Source organism: Zosterops lateralis, assembly GCF_965231275.1.
Source record: "Zosterops lateralis genome assembly, chromosome: 3".
NCBI classification, from domain to species: Eukaryota; Metazoa; Chordata; class Aves; order Passeriformes; family Zosteropidae; genus Zosterops; species Zosterops lateralis.
Window position 1 is genome coordinate 102,507,804 of NC_139764.1, and position 22,252 is coordinate 102,530,055.

The following is a 22,252-nucleotide window of genomic DNA, read 5'->3' on the forward strand; positions in this document are numbered from 1 at the left end:
CAGTAAACACTTTGGAAGCCTGTTAAAACTTGAGATTTTTCAGATTATCACGGTTTTTTTAACACACTGTAAAAGATAATCTGAAGTTAACCATCTAGGCTCAGAATCATCTTTGAGGGAACAATTTAGGTCCTTCAAAGAGAAGTGCCTAAGCTGTCTCCAGTCATCTCTACAGATCCAAAGTAGGTGTCTGATCTTCTTTACTGACTTCAGAGACCCTGGATATTTATCCTGGATGAGGAGGTATAATGTAATAAAAGCAATGAATTGCTTTTATCAGCCGCACTTAAACAGTAATTTTAGCTTCCAGTAAACAAGCAAGAATATTACTATTGCAAAGTAGAAGATCAGAAGAAACTTCTACCAAAAGAAAAAGAAAAAAAAACCCAAAAAAACAAAATAGAATCTCTTTCTACCAGGTATGGAGAACTGAGAAAGTTGTCTGAGGGTTTTTTTACTGATTACTCACAACTGAATGCTTACTATGTAAATTAAATTATTACAGATATGAATAATGCAATATAGATTTGCAATGGTTTTCTTGCTAACAAATATATTATTATTATAGAGGTGTTTGGGAATAAAATGAGGAAACAAAACAGCCAATTCATAAAGTCTAATAGTTATTACATAATTATACTGTTTCTCAATATATTAGCCTACACCTACACTTTTCCCCCAAGGAAGGAAGCATGGATTAAGTTTATAGTAGGTGCAGATGTATCTGTATTTCAGATCCCTTTTCCTCTTATTTAGCTAATGTGTTTCTGGATGAGGCAAACGTTGCTTTGACACAGTGTATGAATTTTTATCAGATCACCAGAGCAAAATACAAAATGAAGTCCAGGGAGCAGCAACCTCTTCCCAAGTGTCCAAATTTCCTGTCCACTTCCCTGCTTGTCCTGCTGCTCAGCCAGCAGGGAGCAGTTTTGAATGCTTCATCTTTATTTTGTTTCTCTTGTCTGTTCCTGCATGTGAGTTCTTGGTAACTCTACCTCACATGACCCTCATTAAGCTAAAAGATTTTTTGGTTAAGCATTAATGTTTGCAAAGAAGGAATATGGGGAAAATGTTTGTAAGCAGAAAGCACAAGCTCCACAAAATGTGAAAGGGTTTCTGCAGGAGTGATACCTGGATATCCGTGTGGTTTTAATACCTGCCCTTTTAAAATTTTTTTTGTACTTTCCATCACTTGCAGCATCTGAGTATAACTTTTTTTTTTTTATCCCTCTTCAGAGCAGCACTAGAACAGATCATCACTCAAAAACGTGTGGAGCCATGACCTTGTCTTTTAAAAAGACTAAGAAGCCAACACTCATAAAGAAAGTTCTTAAGTTTGTTTGAAATTACTGGCCATATGTCAGAATTTATTCCAAAAGCTGGTTTTATTTAAATGAATTTGGGGACTTATTTTGGATGGGAAGATCACATTGAAGGAGAACTTCTCACTGGCTGCACTGTTCTGTCTCAACAAAACTTGGAGGTGAGTTGGAGTCTTTATAAAATGTGTTGACTCCTTTCCCTGTATTTTTATTAAAAACAATCTCTTGCTGTTGAATTTCAGTGAAAACTAAAATAAAAAAGATGAAAACAAACTCGTTAGAATGAGAGCACTTTAATGCATTCTGCATAATTGTTAAACATTTGTAGAGTTAAGCCTTTCTGTTGGGAATGTATTAGCATTTAATAAATAAAGATGCAGCACTCTTTTTCATTTTGAAGAACCTTGAGCCATAAAAGTACATTTTGAAGCAGAAATGTAATTACAGTACATGCAGCAGCAAAGTCACTACACATTTGATTTCTTGTTCATAATTGTCTATCTGAAATACAGTGAAGTTCTGACATGTCAAGTACTTCCCATTTCAATTGCTTGACTTTTGGTGAGACAATATTTAAGACAGAGTATACACATCTTGTTGCCATGGATACAAGAATACTGAATTTGAGCAAAAGAACAGAGTTGGAAAACCTGAAATCAAAATGAAGCTAGAAATGAGTTCAGTTAGACCATATAACTTGAGCCCAGAACATAAATAAATGGACAATGATAAAAAATCATAGAGCAATATACGTGTAGCTAGTGGTTAATTATTTTCCTATAAAATCTGCTGGTAAGAAAATGACCACTAAGTTAGCAAAAGCATGCATTGAAATAAAATGCAAAAAATGGTAAAGATCATTTGCCTGACTTGCATGTTGTAGATGGGATTAATATTCTGCCTATTTAGGCTTTTCTTTTGTTTGTGATAGCATAAAATAATCTTAGAACTTATATATTTAGTATATGCTTCCTAAACACCTACTTGCAAATAAATGTCTTCCTTTTGCTTTGATATTAAATATTTCTATGCATATTTAATCATCCAAATGTACTGTTTCTCTTGAAAAGGGGTTGCATTGAAGTTTCTCTTGAGATCTTCTGTAGGTATAGCCACACCAGAAACACCAGTCCATGGAAGAAAGAAAGTTTGGGGGTTTTTTTTGAGCTGCTGCCATTTTTCCATTTTTCAGAAACTGAATTTGCATACTCAGTTTGCCAGAAGAAGGAGAATATGCTTGTATGATTTCAGCTTCCAGGAAGACATCCCCCAGCCACTTCCCACTGCTATTTGAAAATAGAAGGATAACAACTCTTTACTTTTTTCAACAAAGCAGATTTTTCCTTTGCTAATCAATTATGCTTCTAAACTGTGTATTTGTTTGAGAGAACAGATGAGTTTTTTGTGGATCCTCCATGTGGAGACAGCAAGGGTATCATGCAGTCTCAGGTTGCCTATGACAATGACAAACTGCCTGACCTCAAGTTGCTGCAATTCTGGCAGACCTTTATTGCCCATGCTACCTCTGATAGTCAGCTCACCTAGACATCTGCAGAGCATCACCTCTTACAGCCAGATTTCCCTAGTCTTTTTATATCCTAAAAAAAAGTGAGGGTGAAGGAAGTAAGATTCACATTGAGAAAAAGACTAAGACATTTAGTGGTCTATGTTTTTAAATCTGCAGTGCAGTCAACTGGCATTGAATATCTGTAGTCCAAGATGTCCAGAGGGATCAAACTCACTGCACGTGAAAGCAGAATTCAGGTGTCTGCGGAAGAAACAATAAACTCCTCCTAAGAAAGGAGACTGTTGCCATTAGCCACATCCTAAAGAACTTAGAACATCTCCAGGAAGCTTTGAAAATTGGCAAGTGGAGGCCCAGCCAAAGCTGATATGTTGGGCACTTCTACTTTGTTAATAGTCATTCTCAAAATTTTGATCTGGAACTGGTTTTACATTTACAATGGATCTACCCATTGCTTACACCCTAATCTATAGTTGCCTTAATGGAGGAAGATAAAACTCATAACCTGTGCAATATGCCACATCACAAAAGGAAATTATTATTATTATTATTATTATTATTAATTATTATTATTTAGCAATTCAAAGTGTGTCTATTTTTGCTTTGAACAGACTGGAGCAGTTCACTGGACCAGAAGGACAATGTAGAAAATAATACACAAGTAGGAGTCAAGAGTTGTAGTTGCATGCTGAATACTGCTGATGTATCAAACCCTTTGCTTTTAAGAAATCTGTATTTTAACACTGTATGTGTGTAACTGATAAGCACAACAGTTGTGTCTCTGTGAACAGTAGAAAACTTCAATGAAGACATTTGTGTCACCCTAATAATTTTGCTTATATCAGTTCACCTGAAAGATAGACACTCCATGTACTGTCTGTCATTCTCAGTTAGCATAAATGAAGAAAAAATTCCATGGACTGGAAAAAAAAAAAAGAAAAATAAAAAAAGAAAAACCAAAATAATGTCTTGGTGTCCTGAGTATTTTGCATACTTGCAAAGATATAGTTAAATTTTAGTACTTCAAAAAATATTTCTAAATAAATTTTAGCCAAATTTCAAGTGCATTAGGAGCATTTGGCATACATATCTGGTGGTAAACATTAAGGTTGCTCTATTTCCACATTCATATAATTATTTATTCAGCTCTTCAAGAACTCCTGGTTTTAAAGTAATGCCATTTGTAGTTGTGGCAAATGAAATATTTTCTTCCTAAATTTCATTAATTGAATAATAGCATTGTGAAGACTACACATGGCAAGGCTTACTTAAGACAACTGATGTGAAGCAGCAGACAAATGTAAGAATTACTGTTATCTGAAATTTCACATTGCTGAATAGATGCAAATATTTTGCTTATCATGATTTTACATAAGGAAAGCCAATGATTTCCATATTCAAATGGATATATTTTCTTTTTATGATTGTGAATTCTGCAATCATTCCTTTTGGGAATGTCAATAAGAATTGTTGAAGAATACCACATTTGACAAAAATTGTAATTTAGTTTGTTTTGCACTGTTCAGGATAAATTCAATATAACTCTCATGCTGCAGTGCCTATGCAATAAAAATATCTGAATGTGCCCTTGGTAATAAAAATAATAATAATAGTAATATAAATATAATAATGTAATTGTAATGATGATATACACTACATAGTAATTAACAACCTTAACAATGGATGAAGGTTCCCAGAGCTTGAAAACTATCAGTACAAAAACAAATGCTGAGTCCTCCTTTATCCATTCATGGATGCTCAGCAAAGGAAGATTTACAGGGTTGAGAAGAAGGCTGTAGGTTTCTCATTAGTGTTGATTGTTGCAGAACAGTTTCTTCTCTATGACAGAAAAAAAAATGCTGGATCATTGCAGGTTTGTGGTACCAATAGAAAAAAAAATCTGTAAGAAATAAATAAAATAAATCATCAGTGAAACCGTATTCTGGCAAGTATTAACCCTGCAGAAGTCTGGGCAGGAAAATAAGTCACCTTCTCTCCTTAACTCATCACACTCCCAGGATACCCATATGTGGCAGTCCCAACTTCCAGTGCGATTGCAGGAAACTACTCTCGTGTTTGTTGTGCCATAACTGCCAACCTCTGCACTTGGTCTTTCTGGTTAGGCAGACCCTAGCAGGTTAAGTAACTGCACAGCCTAAGGAAACTGAATAATTTATTAGGCTGTTATTCAGCTGAATAATCTCCTAAATCCACTGATAGTACACTTATGGTTTCCGTTAGCAAAGAGTGTAGACACCTATAAACTAATAAAGACAGCTACATACAGATATCAAAATGCATGTATCTAAACATTCAGCTGAGTTACCTAAATTTAGGTGAGATAAATGCAATCATTGGAGAAAACCCTATTCCCTTCTCTGTAAAGGCTGAATTGAGTCTTTCTGATGTTTTCTAAGTCCTGTGGTGGGACTGTGCTGGGAAATTTAGGGGCAGAAAAGCATATTTATAAAATAAGGATTGATCATGAATATGTTTCTTATATTACTTAACAGTTATGTCCTTAGTTTCAGATTTGAGTATGACCCAGTTAGACAGTGAAACTACATGTTTCTCAACAGGTACTGATTTATTTTAAATTTACATTTAACAAGGTACAGCAAGCAAAGCATTCACAAGCCCAGTGGGAAGCACAGTCTTGTTAGTTTGGCTTTCAAAGAGTATTTTTTTCTTTCTTTTCTTTTTTGCGCTAAAGGACCATTGACCCCTGGGAGAGTCTCACGAATTTCCAAGAAATATCACCCAGGTGATGTCAATTGCCAGTTACAAAAATAAAACTCCCTCATGTTTATCTCTTTTTTACTGTGAAGTCTTTTCTTGGAAAGGAAGCTAATCCTTATATTAACAAGGTACTTGAAATGTGTCCAGCCTGCTAAAGAGAGTTTTAAACTAGGAAGAGTTCAGGAGAGATATGATGACTTAAAATCAAGTGAGGAAGTTAAGAGAAGGTTCGCACACAAAGGACATAATGTGACAGAGAGAGTAGAGACTTTGAAAACCATAAAACAGGATTGAAAGAAACCAGCCCTGGGAAGCAGATGGAATAAATTATCCTGAAAACAATTTCAAAATGTATGAAGGACAGACAAGAAGGTGATTGGGAGTAGTCAGAATGTATTTACGAAGGAGAAATAATTTTTGACTAACTTGATAGCATTCTAAAACAAGATTAGTGACTTGGTGGGTTAGTGGAGAGCAATAAATATTGTTTATCTCAACTTTAGCAAGTTTCACTTTTCACTGTCTCTCTCACAGAAAAACTGAGGAAGTACAAATCAGATGAATGGACACTTGCCACAATATGCATCCTCAGCAATTTTGCAGATGATACAAAACTGAGGGGTGTGGCTGATACATCATATGCCATGTTATACAGTGTACATACCAGTGGATGTGCCTCAACAGGTTGAAGAAAAGAGTTGACAAGAATCTCCTGAAATTCAATAAAGGGCAGTGCAAAGCTCTGTGTCTGGGCAGGAATAGTCCCATGTACTGTATTAACTGGAGATGAACAGGGACCTACAAAGAGAATGGCGTGATGGTCATTTCACAGGAAGTTGCTGCGCGTCTCTGTGGAAAAGAAGGGAAAAAGGAATCAGACCTGGGCTTCATTAAGTAGATTGTCATCAGCAGATAGGGGATGAGATCCTTCCCCTCTGTTCATCTCTGGCAAGACACCCCTGGGGTTGAGTACAAGAGACACACTGAAGTGAGTCCAGCTAAGAGCCATGACAGTGAGCAACAAATTGAAGTGTCTGTTACATCATTACAGGCTGAAGAGTCACAGCTTCCAGCTGTACAAGTTAAGGTTCAGACAGAATCTTATCAATCTGTATGCACACTAGATGGGAGGAAATTAAGAAGATGGAGCTTAGGCTCTTCTCAGTGATGCCCAGTGGCAGGACAACAGGCAGTGGGCACAAACTGAAACACAAGAAATTCCATTTACATGTAAAAATCTGGGGGATTGTCAGACACTGAAACAGGTTCTTCAGGAGACTGTGAAGCCTCCACTCTTGGTGATACTCAAAACACAGATGAACATAAGCCTGAGTAGAAATGAAGATTTATTTCATTATAAGGACTTTCAAGAAGGTACAGTTAAAAAATAAAGATTTTTAAGAGCAAAAATTCTAGAGAGAATACTCTAGAAAGGAGTAAAAGCTGAATTCTGAATATTGATCACCAGTGGGAAAGAACTGGGGGGAAAAGTCCATATGATCAGAATTTACTAAAGGTTTCCCTAAAATTATGTTAGCTTACATGAAAAGACTTGCAAGTAGATCCTATGTGATAATATTTAAAAGCAAAGAAGATAAACATTTTATAAGCAGAGCAATCCCATTGTAGGAAAGTTTTTTGGGGAATGAAAATGCCAAGGTGTCCAAACTTACAAAGATATTTAAAAAACAAAGAATTTCAGGCCCCTTTTTTATTTATTACCTATTTTTTCCATAGCTTTTCTAAACTTTGAACCAACTTTGTATCTGTGCCTGAAATATCTTCAAAATGTCAGCATTGTAAGTTTAATTCAAATTTAATTCAATTGCACTTTGGGTTTATTTTGGCACTAATCCTAAAGTAATCAAAATGCCTAAATAAGATATTTATGTCAATCTAAGTAGAGGAAAGGTCAGCAAAGTCTTTTCTGTAACACAGTTATCTTTTTCACTGATGTGATATTCTAAAACAATAATTCATGATTATAAATCTCTGAAGATATCTAATTGTTGTCCAGGCCCTTTGTAGCTTATTTCCTAATGGGATTTTGTTTATTTATTTCACTTATCTGAATCTCTAATCACAACAGTAATGCTCTTCCATCTCCAGCTCTTGGATGGCCAGCTTTGTGGGTATTATGCTCGTGATGCTCCTGATGTGGTGACATGCTGTGGGAGTGGGCCCACACACATTAGAATTCAGTCTCAGGGCATGGCTCAGGTGGCTCAATTGTACTAATTAGATCACCCCTGGCTGCCACAGAATCCTAGAATGGGTAATGAGGCTGGAAGGCACCACTGGAAACCATCTAGTCCAGTCCCTGCTAAGTCCTCCTGAGCACCCTCACTACTCAGTTCATTCTTCATGTTTATCAAGAAATTGTTCTACTCTATTTCAAATACCTTCTGCATTGTTTGTGCTCAGACTATTTTTCTCTTCCAGCAGGTGTTGGTGTGATTAAAAATGCCAACAAATATCAAGGTCTGGGGTTATGAGGTTCTCTTCAGTTACCTCAAAAAATCTTCAGCTGTTTCCTCTTCCTGATAATCCATCCTAATCTAGTTTTTAAACTCTCTCTGGGGTTTAATTTATTCTGCTTGCAATAGATATGTATGTTAGTATGGCATGATAAATCACTTGGAAATGCTTTTAGTTCAACAGTGACTCACGCTAGGGTCTAAACGTATAGTTTATCTTTGAGGTTTTTAACTTTTAGTCAGGCAAATTTTAGCTTTGGTGAAGTTAAATGTGATGAATTTAACCACGAGCACAGCAGGAAATAGATTATGGTACATTATGCTGCAAATGCACAGTTATTAATCATTTACAAGCTTTATTCTTTGTATTAATTTTCCATTATAGAATCACAGAATTTTTAAGATTGGAAAAATACCTCCAAAATCAAGTCCAAGCTTTGATGGAAACTACAGAAAATATATATTACGTCACAGAAAAGGCTTATATCTAGGCTTAAGATTGGATTGATGTGGCTTATTTCTTTGTATTGAAAAAAGCTTAAAACAAAAAGACACTTGAAGTGGGATTCATCCCAGTTAAGTATCAAAAATAAGTTTTAACTCAAGGATTTTAAGTCTGATTCAGCCACATTTTGATCCATTTGTAGTCACATGGGAGAACAGGTACCTTCAGAATGCAATTCATGTCACCACGACCTGTGTCAAGGACAGCTGAGATAAATTACTCTCCAGAGCCTCCAGCTCTATCCATTGATGACAGGAGGAGCTAAGGGCTTAATGTAGATGTGTAATTTTTAGCTATCTTATCTTAAGTAAGATGAATCTCAACCTTCCAGCATCGTTTCTCATGTTACCACAGATCCCTTTATCTGATGTCAGTCCTGCCATCCCTAAAGCAAGTGTAAAGAGTTTTAATTTAAAGAACAGCTGGGGTCCTTTGTATTCTAATGAACATACTAATAGTCTTGGTAGGGGTGAAGAAAATCCTTTTCTTATGAAACAGTCTATGTCCACAGCTTGTTTCTTTAGTGGGAGATTCACCACATTCAAAATATCATTTGGTTGACAGAACCAGGCACCATTACTATGCAGTTCCTCTGCTTATGATAGAGGTCGACACCTGACACCGAATCAACTGAATCAGTTGGAAATGCCTTATTACCTAGGCTTTTAGAGAAGCTTCAAAATGGTTAAGTTACCTTAAAAGACTCTATTTGAAACTGAACTGCCCCATGGCAGCCAGTAGCACATCCAAAACATCTTTTAGTTGACAGAACCAGGCACCATCGCTATGTAGTTCCTCTGCTTATAACAGAAAGCAACAGCTGACATTGAATCAGCTGGATCAATTGGAAAAGGCTTATTACCTAGGCCTTTAGAGAAGCTTCAAAATTGTTAAGTGATCTTAAAAGACTATTTAAAACTGAAGTGCCCATGGCAGTCAGTAGCACAGATGTGAATGCAGAACTGTGTCCCTGCTACAGTCTTCCAGAATCACTCACAAGTGCCCATTTCTGTAGATTTTTCCTACCACTGGATACTGTAGGATCTATGGCATCTATAACACAACTGTGGTAATGATATAAAAAAATAGCATCAATATTTTTACTATGCTTTTCATCAACTACTTTACCTTAATTTATTGTAAGGATTTGTTGTGGTGTGCATCTTGGGTTTTCTAAAATTTCTGTATAATTTTTGTATCTAAGTTTCTGTAATGGTTCATTCCTACCCCGACACCCTGCTTTCCTTAATCACTGTCATTAAGCCCATGGTATCTCCTTAATAGCCCCGGCCTAGGCCATTGTATACCTATTGTATCTTATCTCGGACACTCCTGGGTATTTGATGGCCCTAGCAGAGCCAGGTGGCTCAGCCAAGGCTTCAGGTATCTCCATATCCCTTTTACCCCTAAATGGCAATGTCAAACCCCCCTCTACCTCTGTCACTCCCCCTCATTTCCATCTGCAATGCCCATGTTCATAAGGGCAAGTAAGAGCCAACTCACACACTCACGCTTTGACCACCTGGGCTTTCGCCCTGAATAAACACCTTCCTAAATAACACCAAGTGTGAGCCGCTCCTTCTTCTAAGCAAGGTCACATCTCTGTCTGAAATCTGGACCCAAAGGTTTATATGGTATCTGAAGAGCAGAGATAGCCGGAGAGACAAGCTCGGAAGGACCATAAAGAATTCACTTATGCATTGTTGGCCATCTGCACAAGGTTGTCTTCCTTGGAAATGAGGCTTCCAAGGATTTCAAAGCAGATGTGGTTTCCTCAGAAAAATGGTTTAATAAAACTAAACTTTTGTTTCATAAAGCTAGAAAGCTAAATTATATGGAAAGACATTAGTTTTCTAAACAATCTAATTAAAAATATTATTGTGGAGTTCAAATATTCAAAAAATTTGTTTTGTCACAGGTTTTATAAATCATTCTCACAGATAAGCTTTCACAACTCTTCTATATAACCTGAAATATTTAGTCCATAACATATAACTATAATTTTTTAAATAGGGCTATTTTCCACACTATTTTTATTGGAAAATACATCATTACAATACTACGTCCCTTAAAATTTTAGTTTATCTGGCAACTTGCTAAGAAGGTGAAGTAATTGTGGTAGCAAAATAATTCCTTTCTTGATAAGGCAAAAAAAAATAAAAGAAAAAAGTAACACTCAGTACAAGAAACTTTTCACTTCACTTTGGATTTTTGTAACATTATGCCCATTTCTTATATTTATTTCTATTTCTTATATTTATTTCCACTCTGCACTTTCCCATAATGCAGGTTGATTCACTTAGAGGAGCACAGCCGAGATGGTACACAAAAAGTGTGTTCAGAGAAAAAAAATCTTTCTAGTAAGGAGTTATTTTGTTTGGTTTTCTATGAATTGTCCTAAACTACCTCTATTTTCTCAGCTCTGCAAATGCAATTGAGTTTTAGTGCTTTGAAGATGAAGTCTGGACTCTTCTTACACTAAGAGCAGCAGAAATAGTAATTATTGCTTCTGAGAACTTATGTACATGAACGGCTGACAGATTAGTCAAGCTACTTTTAAAAATCATAAAGTATTTAGGTTATAAAAGACCCCAAAGATCACTGATCCCAACATTAACCCAGCATTGCTATGCTAGCCCAGCACTAAACCATAGCCCTAAGCACCACATCTACACATCTTATAAATATTTCCCTGGGTGATGACTTAACCACCTCCCTGGGCATCCAGTTTCAATGCTTGACAGTGAAGAATTTTTTCCTAATATCAGATCTAAACTTCCCCTGGCACAACTTGAGGCTGTTTCCTCTCATTGTATCAGTTGTTACTTGGAAAGAAAGGTTCAGATCTTGCTGCAACTGCCCTTCAGGTAGCTGTAGGGAGTGATAACGTCTCTCCTGAGCCTCCTTTCCTCCAGAGTACACAATCTCAGCTCTTTTGGCTGCTCCTTATAAGGTATGTTCTCTAGACCCTTCACTGCTTCATCACCCTTCTTGGTGACATGCCTCAGCACTTTGTTGTCCCAAGAAATCCATGTGTTTCTCAAATGGGAGCTGGAAGCAGGATAAATTACACTAGGTAACATTGCAGTGGTTCGGCTTCTCCAATGGGTGCAGCTCCGGCCAGCCCTGCCGCCACTACATCCAGGGGGCCACTTTGCCAGAGGCGTGGGCAAACCCGACCACGGTGCGGATAGTGCGCAGAATAGAAAGGCGGGACTCTCAGGGTGTGCAACCAAGGGGTGCGTGGTCCCCAAGGCAGCGCTCCGAGGAGAGACGCTGGCCTCGAGATGGCACAGCTCTTTATTGAGTGGGTTACAGGGGTGGGATTGCGTGGGACCAATCACAACCTTTTGCCAATGTATAATGAGGGAATGCACAACTTTTGAACCAATAATAAGTAACTTGGGGAGGAGGAATACATAATGAGGGGGTGGGGAAGTTATATAACTTAAAGATTGACACTTAACAGAAAAGTGGTAAACAACTATTATGGGATAGGGTTACCAGGACAACCAAGGTTTTGGCGGGAAAGTCTGGGGGAAGGAGAGAAGGGGAGAAGGAGAGAAGGAGAGGGAAGGAGAGGCCATCTTAAACAATAGTAATAATTACAAAATTATAAAACACAAATTATAAAACCAAACTGGAGCAGTGAAAACCCAATTGGAATTGAATTTAAGCACCACCACATAACATAAAATCAGCTGGAGACATGCTTGGTTAACTAGATCACATCCTTACTCAATGTACTTGCTTCAGTTATCTACGTATTAATGTCAACTTTTATTTGCTATTCACAGAGTTTTACAGGACTGAAAAGATCCTTTCACAGATGGCAGATACAACATAGGTCACAGTCTCATACCTACCTGGAGGGATCATGGAATGCTTTTAGTGAGAATGGACCTTAAAGATTATCATGTTCCAATCCCCCTTCCATGGACTGGGACACCTTCCACTCACTAGACCAGGTTCTGGAAGCCCCATCCAACCTGGCCTTGAACACAGCCAGGGATGTAGCACCCACAATTTCGTGTTGGCATTGTCCCACTGACTCCATCCAGACATATTAGATTTGTAAAAAACAACAGCCATTTCAAAGAGATGGATAACTCAAAATATGGTCATGACTTTAAAAGTAGACCTCTAGATCAGATGAGACAAAAATCTTCCCTGGATACTGGCAGGACTATGTCTGATGTGGACATCTGCACATATGTGAATAATAGAAGATACCCCTCTAGCATTTAGCCCTCCCTTGTCATTACTGACTAATTTCACTGCATCAAACTGAGGGTTTGTTCTCCTTTCAGTCTCTAGAAGTATCCCTTGAAATTACTTTTCCCCCTCAAATATAACAGAGTGATTTCACACCACTGAACAGACAGTCACTCCAAAACAATATCACCATTCAGACAAGGGGAGGTTTGCCAGACAAGAAATTTGCCAAGAAAATAGTCATATAAATTTTATTACTTTGCTGTATTTTTTATAATTTAATTGACAATCAAGAAAAGTAGGGTAAAATACAATTCACTTTTCTTTTAAAGAAGACAGGGTAAGTTTGCTTAATTTTTAGTTTCTATTTTTAAAGATGACAAAAGGACAACAGTGCAGACAAAAAGGAAATGTTTTCATCTGTCCTACTTTTTTTCCAGCCAATTTGGTTGTTTTAGTGCTAAGTCAGCCTTTCATTTGAATGCAGAAATGCAGCACATATCACATTGGAAAGTTCTCATAAATTCAGAGGGGTTTTTTTGGGAAGGAATTAGGTTAGCATTTAAAAACTTGTTAATGAGTCTTGGCTTATTCTTTTCTTCTGACAGCATGATATCATTAATGTCAGGATTTGGTCTGCCAGTTCCAGCACATATGGAAATAGGATGTTGCACATTTTGAGGTACCAAGGATTGTAGGTAAATCTTCCATCATTTATAGTTTATGACTCAAAAGTCTGCATAACTTCAATAAAATATGTAGTCAAGAGAAAACTGATTTAAATTGCATGAACCTGAATTCATCCACTGGGATCCAAATATAAATTTGGGTCAAATTATATTTTATGAGAAAAGCCTACCAGAGAGAGAAGGATTGGATATTGGATGACATTGGGAAAAACTCCTATTAATTTAGCTTCTTAATACAGGGGATGAAGAAAAGCATAAAATAAATAGGTAAATGGTTAAGCAAAAATATGATATATGGTTACTCTTTGACCTTAATTGAACCAACTGGAATTTATTACTGATGATGGATGTGGGTACATCCCTGTTTTCCTATTGATGTTTTCAACAAAGCTGTCAGCTAGACATAATTTCACTGGCATGTAAAATTTACTAGTAGGGATAAAGTTCAAAATATTTCTTAGAAGAATTTGAGAAAAACGGAAATACATAATTTTATTTTATAAGCAATTTATATGAAGGGGTTTTTTTAATATATACATATAGGACACACAGAGAGAAAGTGTATCTGAAATGTAACAGCTTTGTAAAATTCATTTCACCCTTTACTCAGTACTTCATAGAGGTCTACAGGAGTTCCTGTGACATTTTCATAAAGGATAAATAATTCAAATTTATTCAAAGTATAGATTCAGTCTTTAACTATTAAAAAACCTGAAAATGCACAGGATATCAACCATTTTTTCTGTGCCAATATGTGTTTCCATTTCACATGGTCTCATTTCTGAAGTGTGTTCCTGGTAGGACAGTAAAGGTAAGCTGGAAAACTTGCACATTTCTATATATGGAGGCTTCTTACATGATAAATCTCACACAGTTTTTAGGTTATAAGATATTGCACTTAGGAATACTTTTTTTTGTTTGGATTTTATTTTGGTTTATTTTTAAAATAGCTGCTGGTTTTTATGAGACTTTTACAATTGGGTTTTTCTTCTATGCTTTCAAACTTTACCAGAACACATTTATTGGCTGACATAGTCCCATGTCAATAAAACTGTGTTTTCTTGAGTTCAGCAAAGCTATAAGAAACATTTTGTATTTAGATCTTTTTTTATTTCCCCCACATAAACCAGGTCCATCAGGTGATCCACTCAATACCCTCTTTGTGCAAACCTTCCCTCTCTTGTGGTCTTTGTCTACCACAGCCACAACAAGACAAGCAATACTTTGTCTGGAAGTATCAGAATATCATAATTGTCCTCTTCTGGCATCAGCTGTTGTGGCCTCAATGGCAATAACCCAAATGACTGCAGCTTTTTCTTCAGAAGTCCATTGTGGTCCTGTAGGACAATATAGGCACCTCTTGAACACTTGCTTTAGAGGAAAAAAGAGGAAGAGGAGCTTTGGTAGGGATCCCCATCCTCAGTGATACTCAATTTCACAATACCATGGGCAACATGATCCAACTTTAAAGTTTGATCCAGCTGCAAATTTGGCACTGTTCTCATTAGAGGCTTGAACCAGATAACCTCTAAAGGTCCTTTCCAAACTAAGTTTTTCTTTGATAGTGAATATCAGCTGGATACTTTCTGTTCTATCTCTTAATTTTAAAAGGGGAAAGCATACAAAACAAAGCAGATATTATTGCCTAAAATTATTTTTTACAGTAACACAATCAAATCTCACTTTTCTAATGTTATCTAACCAGTCATCATCTGCCTCTGGAGAAATTTTTTCTGTATTTCCATTATAATCTTTTTCTAATAAAATGGGCAATCAAGGATGTCTGGAGAGTCAGAGATCTGTAAGAAAGACCAAATATGATTTAAGTCTGAGAGAAGTACAATAAAACCAAGATTTGCAAGGTTTCCTAGTCTCCAGAATAAATTTTAAAAATAATTCCAATGTATTTCAACTCATTTCTGTTCATCAGCTGTTTGTTTCTCACAGCTTAACTTTCTCACCTCATCCCTGAGTACCAGACTAATTAAATTTAAATTACTTTTTGGGAATGGTCTATACTATCCCCATGGGCTTGAACCATATCTAGCAACAGCTTAAATCTCATCAAGGACCGTACTGACAAACGCACAGCTCAGATAAATCTACCAATGCTCAAACCTGTGCACATGCTCTGTTTAATTTACCAACCTATTATAGTTTAGCAGTCCCGGTTATAATATTTAAAGCATAACTAGATTAAAAAAAAAAATACAATAACAGATAATCTTTGCTTATTGATTCCTCTGAGTTCATCTTCTCTGCCATCAATACTAAATCTCAAAAGTGGAGGCAAGAGGGAAGGCTGGATATGGTCCCCCCACTGCATTCCACAGCTTCCAAACTGAGGAGTTAATGCCTGCAATTCTAATCAGGTAATTAGAACACAAATGAGTAGTCTGAAGGGGTTAGTCTTGCATTCAGAGAAAATGAGCTACCCCTGTAAACAGCATATTTTTTATACCCATAAAAACTGACCTGAAAAATTAAAATATTCGATATAAGGAGCAAGGGCAATATTTTTTTTATTCTAGATGAAAAAATCATTGAGCTGTAAAATAAGTGGGTTTCCTTTTCTTTCTTCCTCTTCAAGGCCTAATTGTCCTGAACATCAATAATACTTACTTTTTTATTATAAACATCACATATTCTTTTTTTGATGCCGAGTCTACAAGAAGCAAAATTTCAAAAATTTCTTTATTCCTGAACTTTAAAAAGGTGCAAAAAGATACTTAGGATACTTTCTTTTAAAAGAATAAAAACTACCTAATTTTTTGTTTTAAAATCTTCCTTTATGTGTTTTAAGAAACAAAAAAAGACAATTCCCAAAAATTGACCATGTGTTTATTGATATTTCTGGACCTACTTTACCTACTCACTTTAGAGGTTGCAGACTAGTATGTGTATCCAATTAAGGTTTGGAAACATCTTTTTCAAGGTCATCTAAACAAGCACATTGCGTTCTCTCACTTTATATACAATCTATTTAAAAGGCAACACATCATCTATAATGACACTAATATTTCAGTGTCACTGTAGTCATGTGTTCCCATATTTTCACAGGTTTTTCTAATTTTCTGAGAGCCTTGTGGTACTTCAAAACTCGAAACCTGCTGACAAGTGAAAATTTCAGTTGTTTTAAGTATGGTTTTGATGTCAAAAATGTGTATTTAAACCTGGCACCTGTGAACTTGGACAAAACCTCCTTAGAATGGATGGAGACTGGCATTTCCTACATCCAAGAATCCCAGGGAAAAATCCATTTTATTCAAATGTAGTTGGTAAAATGCAACTACATTTTAAAAAAATTCTATTATTTTAGTTGATGAAAAATTCGTAACAAAGTCCTTTGTCAGTTAATTCAAATATGTCTAGAGTGAGGAAATCTAGAATAATCACTGAAACTTTTCATTTGCATTCGGTAGCAGCTTGCCCTGCAAGGGGTCCTGCTGGCAGTGACACTTAATGAACCAAGACTTGCATTCTACATTAGGGATCCTTTGGTGTAATGACAAAAGGTAGAACCTTTGGAGCTCATTTTCTTCATTCAAATAAAGAAGTAAAGAGGTGCATAACCAAGATGAAATATGTGCTTAACCAAGCATACACGATATTACTGTGGTACTTCTGTTTTCTTCATGAAAAGCAGAAAAGCAAAAAGTATCAAAACAATCTGCTGATTTTGCTGGTGAAGCTGAATCACCTAAATAGGTATAATCACAGCTTGACTTTGCTACAGGATACAGAGCAATCTGAGTACCTACACTGAATCCAGTTAAATGTTTCCTCTACTCTTATTGTTACCAACCATGCATTATTTGTTTCTTGTTCTTATTTGCCCTCTTCACTTAATACAGACTATATACTGATGGTAGGATGGTATGATTTAAATTAGGACATAATAGCACTTTCTGAAAAAAATTTAGCCCAGAAGAATCAGATACCTAATGTGAAGACAGATTTCTCAAAGCAAGCAGGATGCTATTAAATGTGCTGTCCCAATAAATCCTCACACTTCACACCCGCATAGCTGAAGTTGTTGCTTTCTTAGAACTGAAAAAAAAAAAATAGAGTTTGACTTGATCCTCGACTTTTGATCTTCACTGTTGTGGATTTTCCTTTCCCAGAATATGGCAGAAAAAGCTTGGCTGGACCTGAAAAACCTCCACAATACATTATTAGAGTAGAACTTTCTATCATGTTTTTTTGTGACATTTTGTTCATCTATTTTTTTAATGGCATAGTCCTTTCTAAAAAATAAAACCAAAAACAGAGCCAAAAGCTAAAACCAAACCCAACCCCAAAACCTAAACCAAATCCAAAACCAAAACAAAAACCAAAACCAAACAAAACCCACACACAAATACCAAAACTGAGATATGAGTGCTGTCAGATACTGTCAATGTTGAAAGCATTTGCCTTGACTCAGGCATAGCCCAAATTATGGTTTTGCATGACTGAGAGATTTGATATTCGGTATTCAATTCGTTTTGGCTCACCTCTACAACAGAGTATCTCTAGATATATTGTGACATGTTAATTTATGAAATTTAAACTGCTGACAAAACACTGTTTTTACAAAATTTCCAGCCTTCCTAACCACTCAAGGAGTCTGTGTTCACAACAGGAATCTATGTGACATAACAGGTATAAACTTCAAAGTCAGCAAAAATAGTAAACTTGGAAAAAATATATCAATACCTAAATCAAAAACATTGTACGCATTCTTCTTATTGTATGTCCAGAAAGCACAGAGCTAGAAAACTAGAGTAAATTCACAACTTTACCTAGTGAGCTTTACCATAAACCCTCTTACCGGGTTTACATTTTATGAGTATTACCTGTTCTTCTAATTAGTTAACTTTTCTCAAGTTCTTCTCAAGTCTGCACTGTGCTTTTCATATCAACATTCCCTACTAGCTGAATTTTCAAGGTAACTTTCCCATGACAGTCTTTATGTTTGGGTGGAATTTGTAATTCACCATGAAAACAACACACATTGTATATGCCACACACTAAATGCCTCTTCTTTCTTTTATTTCCAAGAACTTGACAGAAATAACATTACAAGTACATTACTAGCATTTTTTGGTCAACATGATCGATCTATTTTTCCCACACTTAGGCTGACAGGCAACATTCAACAAAAATAAAGCTAAAAATAGGATCCCTGTAGCAGCATGAATTAGAGTATATTCTTAAAACTTTTTGGTCTGCATGGAGCATCAAGTTTAAAATCCAGTATAGAAGTAACAGGAGTTTGAATCATATGAAGAAACCAATTCAAGACAACTGAATCTTTTCTTCACATTTTTACTGAAATGCACTATACTCATGAAAAGAGGAGATTACTTCAACCTGTAGTGTTTGATTTGCCTGTCAATGCCCGAGGAAAGCTGAAACCCTTGTGTCCTACCAGTGTGTCAGTGTCCCATTATGGGAACAATTCACTGAACAATTCTGCTGAATCAGAGGGTGACTTGGCTGGCTTGTTCAGGGACAAACCCCAACAGCATAAGGGAGACCCCTCAGCAGATCCCTTCATCTTTTCATCTGACTATGTTCCCCTCTGCCAGAAACTGTGAAGGACTCACACCAACAGTTTATGGAATAACAATCTATTAATATAAAATTGTGACATGTTAAGGCTCGAGGACTGTCAGTGACAGTATTTGACTAAAAAAACATATTCAAAGCAACACACAGATCAGCTGTAATCCCCAATAAATATACTATTTCTTTGTAGTAGCTGGAGCTTGTGTGATTCTAGTCATACATAAATTTGCTACAGATTGGTGTAAAATTCTCTTGTTTTGCTTTGAAAGATACAGTCAGTAAAATGTAGAGCACACACCCAGTGAGGTGTGGCTGTGCCTTGGAGGGAGTACCTGTGGGTTGGAGGTGTGTGTTAATATTACCATTTTATGTTGTAATGAACTGAGTTCATTTGAGCAGACCGATTTCACCCCAGCTGTTGGCTCAGCAGCAGGACATCTCCTCCTCTCTCCCCTGGCTGACAGGTGCTGTGTGGTTTTTCTGCTGAAAAGTACCATTGAATTCCCCTCCCTGAGAGGATTTCAACTGATCCTGGTTGTGGCGTCTCCACTCTGCTCCACCTCAGTTCCACCTCCTTTAGCAGGTGCTGTGGTTGCAGATTTTGGGTGTGGGGAATCATCCTGGAACAGGTTTCCAGCATGGTGGCACATTCCACCCAGGGAGTAGCAACAGTACTTTCCCACAAAATTTCTGTACCATTGTAAATTATATTATGTTGTGAATATAACTTCTCAGTTTCCTCTTTTTTTACCCCCAGCTATCCTTCCACATTCACAGTTTAGAACTCAAATCCTGAGGTTAGAGATTTCTTACAAAATTGGTTAGATTTCAAGTATTGTGTGTTGATACTTCAAGTTGCTTTCTATTTCGAGACAGAAATTATCTTTTCAAACCATATTTTAATGCAAGCTAATTGAATGGTAGTCTGGTTTGCAAAATAGACTGCTAGACAATGTGAGTAAGTAAACCTAAATAAATAAGGATGTGGGTTTTGGTCAGTCCAGCATTCAGAAGGCATTGTCGTAATAAATGAATGAATGAAAAACCATTTTAATGGTAATTTACATAGTGGTATGAAAAATGCTGATTAGCTGAAATGTAATAAGTTAAATGTCATAAAAAAACTGTGAAGGGACTCCATGTTCCTGAATTTCAATTCATAATCAGTTCAGCAGCAGCACCTAAAAAAGTTCTGTAGCACAAATGTCAGTACATTTGTAACAATAAATGTACCATGGTTAATCGCATTTGGCCTCCAAGATTAAACCTGCATGTCTCATAGGACTACTCTAAATACTTGCCAAGACAGGAGTGAGACTGCTCTGTTACTGCTTTTTGATACAGGGAAATTCAGCTCAGCTCCCTGCCGAGGTAGACATCTTTAGAATTCATAACTGTTTGAATTCCAAACAGTTTTATTCACCTCCCTCTAAAATGTTGAAAACTGCTGATGTGAGACAGCTCATTTAAAATATGATTTTGCTAAATATTTCCCTCTAATATAGGCAAGACAGAGAAAGGAAAAGTAATTTCTGCTGTAGTGGGGAAAATCTCCATTTTTTAATTATTTGATTCTTTTGGTGAAATGTCATGAAAACACTTAGCCCTTGGAATTTGCCAAGTCAGAAATTAATGGAGATCAATTTAATCAAACAGGATTTCCCTTTTAACGTAGATGGTGTTTTTGTCAATATATAAGAACTTCATCTACAAGCTTAAGAATAATGTAAGAAAGTAAAACCAGATGAAATCTCACATTCAAAACCTGTAAATAACATAATTATTAGCAAAAAAATATCAGTTTATAGTTCTGGCAGATCTAGAAATAGCAGAAATTTGAGTATGAGAACTCAGGAGAATCTCCAGCTTATGAATAAATATTTTACAATGCTGGGTATTTAACAACCCCCCTTTCCATTTGTATTCTATCACAATTTATTCTGAACACTGACTATAAAAAATCCCAAAGCAGCTTAAAAATGTAATAAACTGTAAAGGGCAGAAAAGGTATGATACTTTCATATTCTGGAGCCCTTGGCAATAATGATCAAAGTTTTGAGCTCTTACTTCTGAACTAGAATCTGGCCCTGCACAGGAAATTTATCTGACACTGTCCCTAGACCTTAAAATTATTCCCCACAGATTAAACATCACTGTTGTCTATGTTAAATGAAATTATGCAATTCCAAATAATCCAACCCAAGGCAATATTTTTTGTGTTTCTAAAAGTCATAGGTTAACAACAGAACCAGAGAAATAAAAATACACAAAAGAATGCCACTTCCACTTCTCATAATGTGTAGGGAGTGGTCAAATACCATAAGAATAGTAACAACCTCTACTGTGTTTCCAAGAGACCCCTTCTGGAATGCTGTGTCCAGGTCTGCAGCTCCCAACACAAGAAATATATGAACTTGTTGAAATAAGTCTGATGGAGGTTGATGATGGTCAGATTTACTGGTGCAGATGTCCCCCGAAGACAAGCTGAAAGGGCTGGGGTTGTTCAGCCTGTAAAAGAGAAGGTTCCAGGGAGAGCTTAGAACACTTTCCAGTACCTAAAGTGTTACAAGAGAGCCAGAGAGGGTCTTTCTATAAAAGCATGAAGTGATAGGGAGAAAGAAATTATTCACAGTCAGATTGGTGAGACAGTGGAACAAGTTTTCAGAGAAACTGTGGATGTCCCCCAAATGTTCAAGGCCAGGCTGGATGGGGCTCTGAGCAATTTGGTGCAGTGGAAGGAGTCCCTGCCAATGGCAGGGGTTTGGAATACACGTTCTCCAAGGTGTCTTCCAATTCAAACTATTCTACGATTCTATGAGATTGAAACAAAGACAGAAAAACAAAATGAAAAAATGCTTGTGGGAGAAAATATTATTAAAATACTGTGGGTTACTTGTGAGTCTGGCTAGGAAAACCTTTAAATCCATGTATCTGCCTTATTATTAAGAGTTTTCACACTCATCAAGGACTTCATGCTCCAATATATTATTTTGGCCTAAATCTGTCACTCATGTGAAGAACTTGCAATGCCTTTTAGCACATCTTCAAATAGCTTTCAATAGTGTTTTCACTTTCTGTCAGAAGCCATGAATAGCATAGTTATTTTGGAGGTTACTGTGGGCATAAAGCAGCCAGTCTTTTGGGTTAAATACTGTGCCATGGCAGTCATTTTTCCAGCATCAGCTGCTGTTGGACAAAATAAGATAGTGACAATTCTCTGGTGGTGA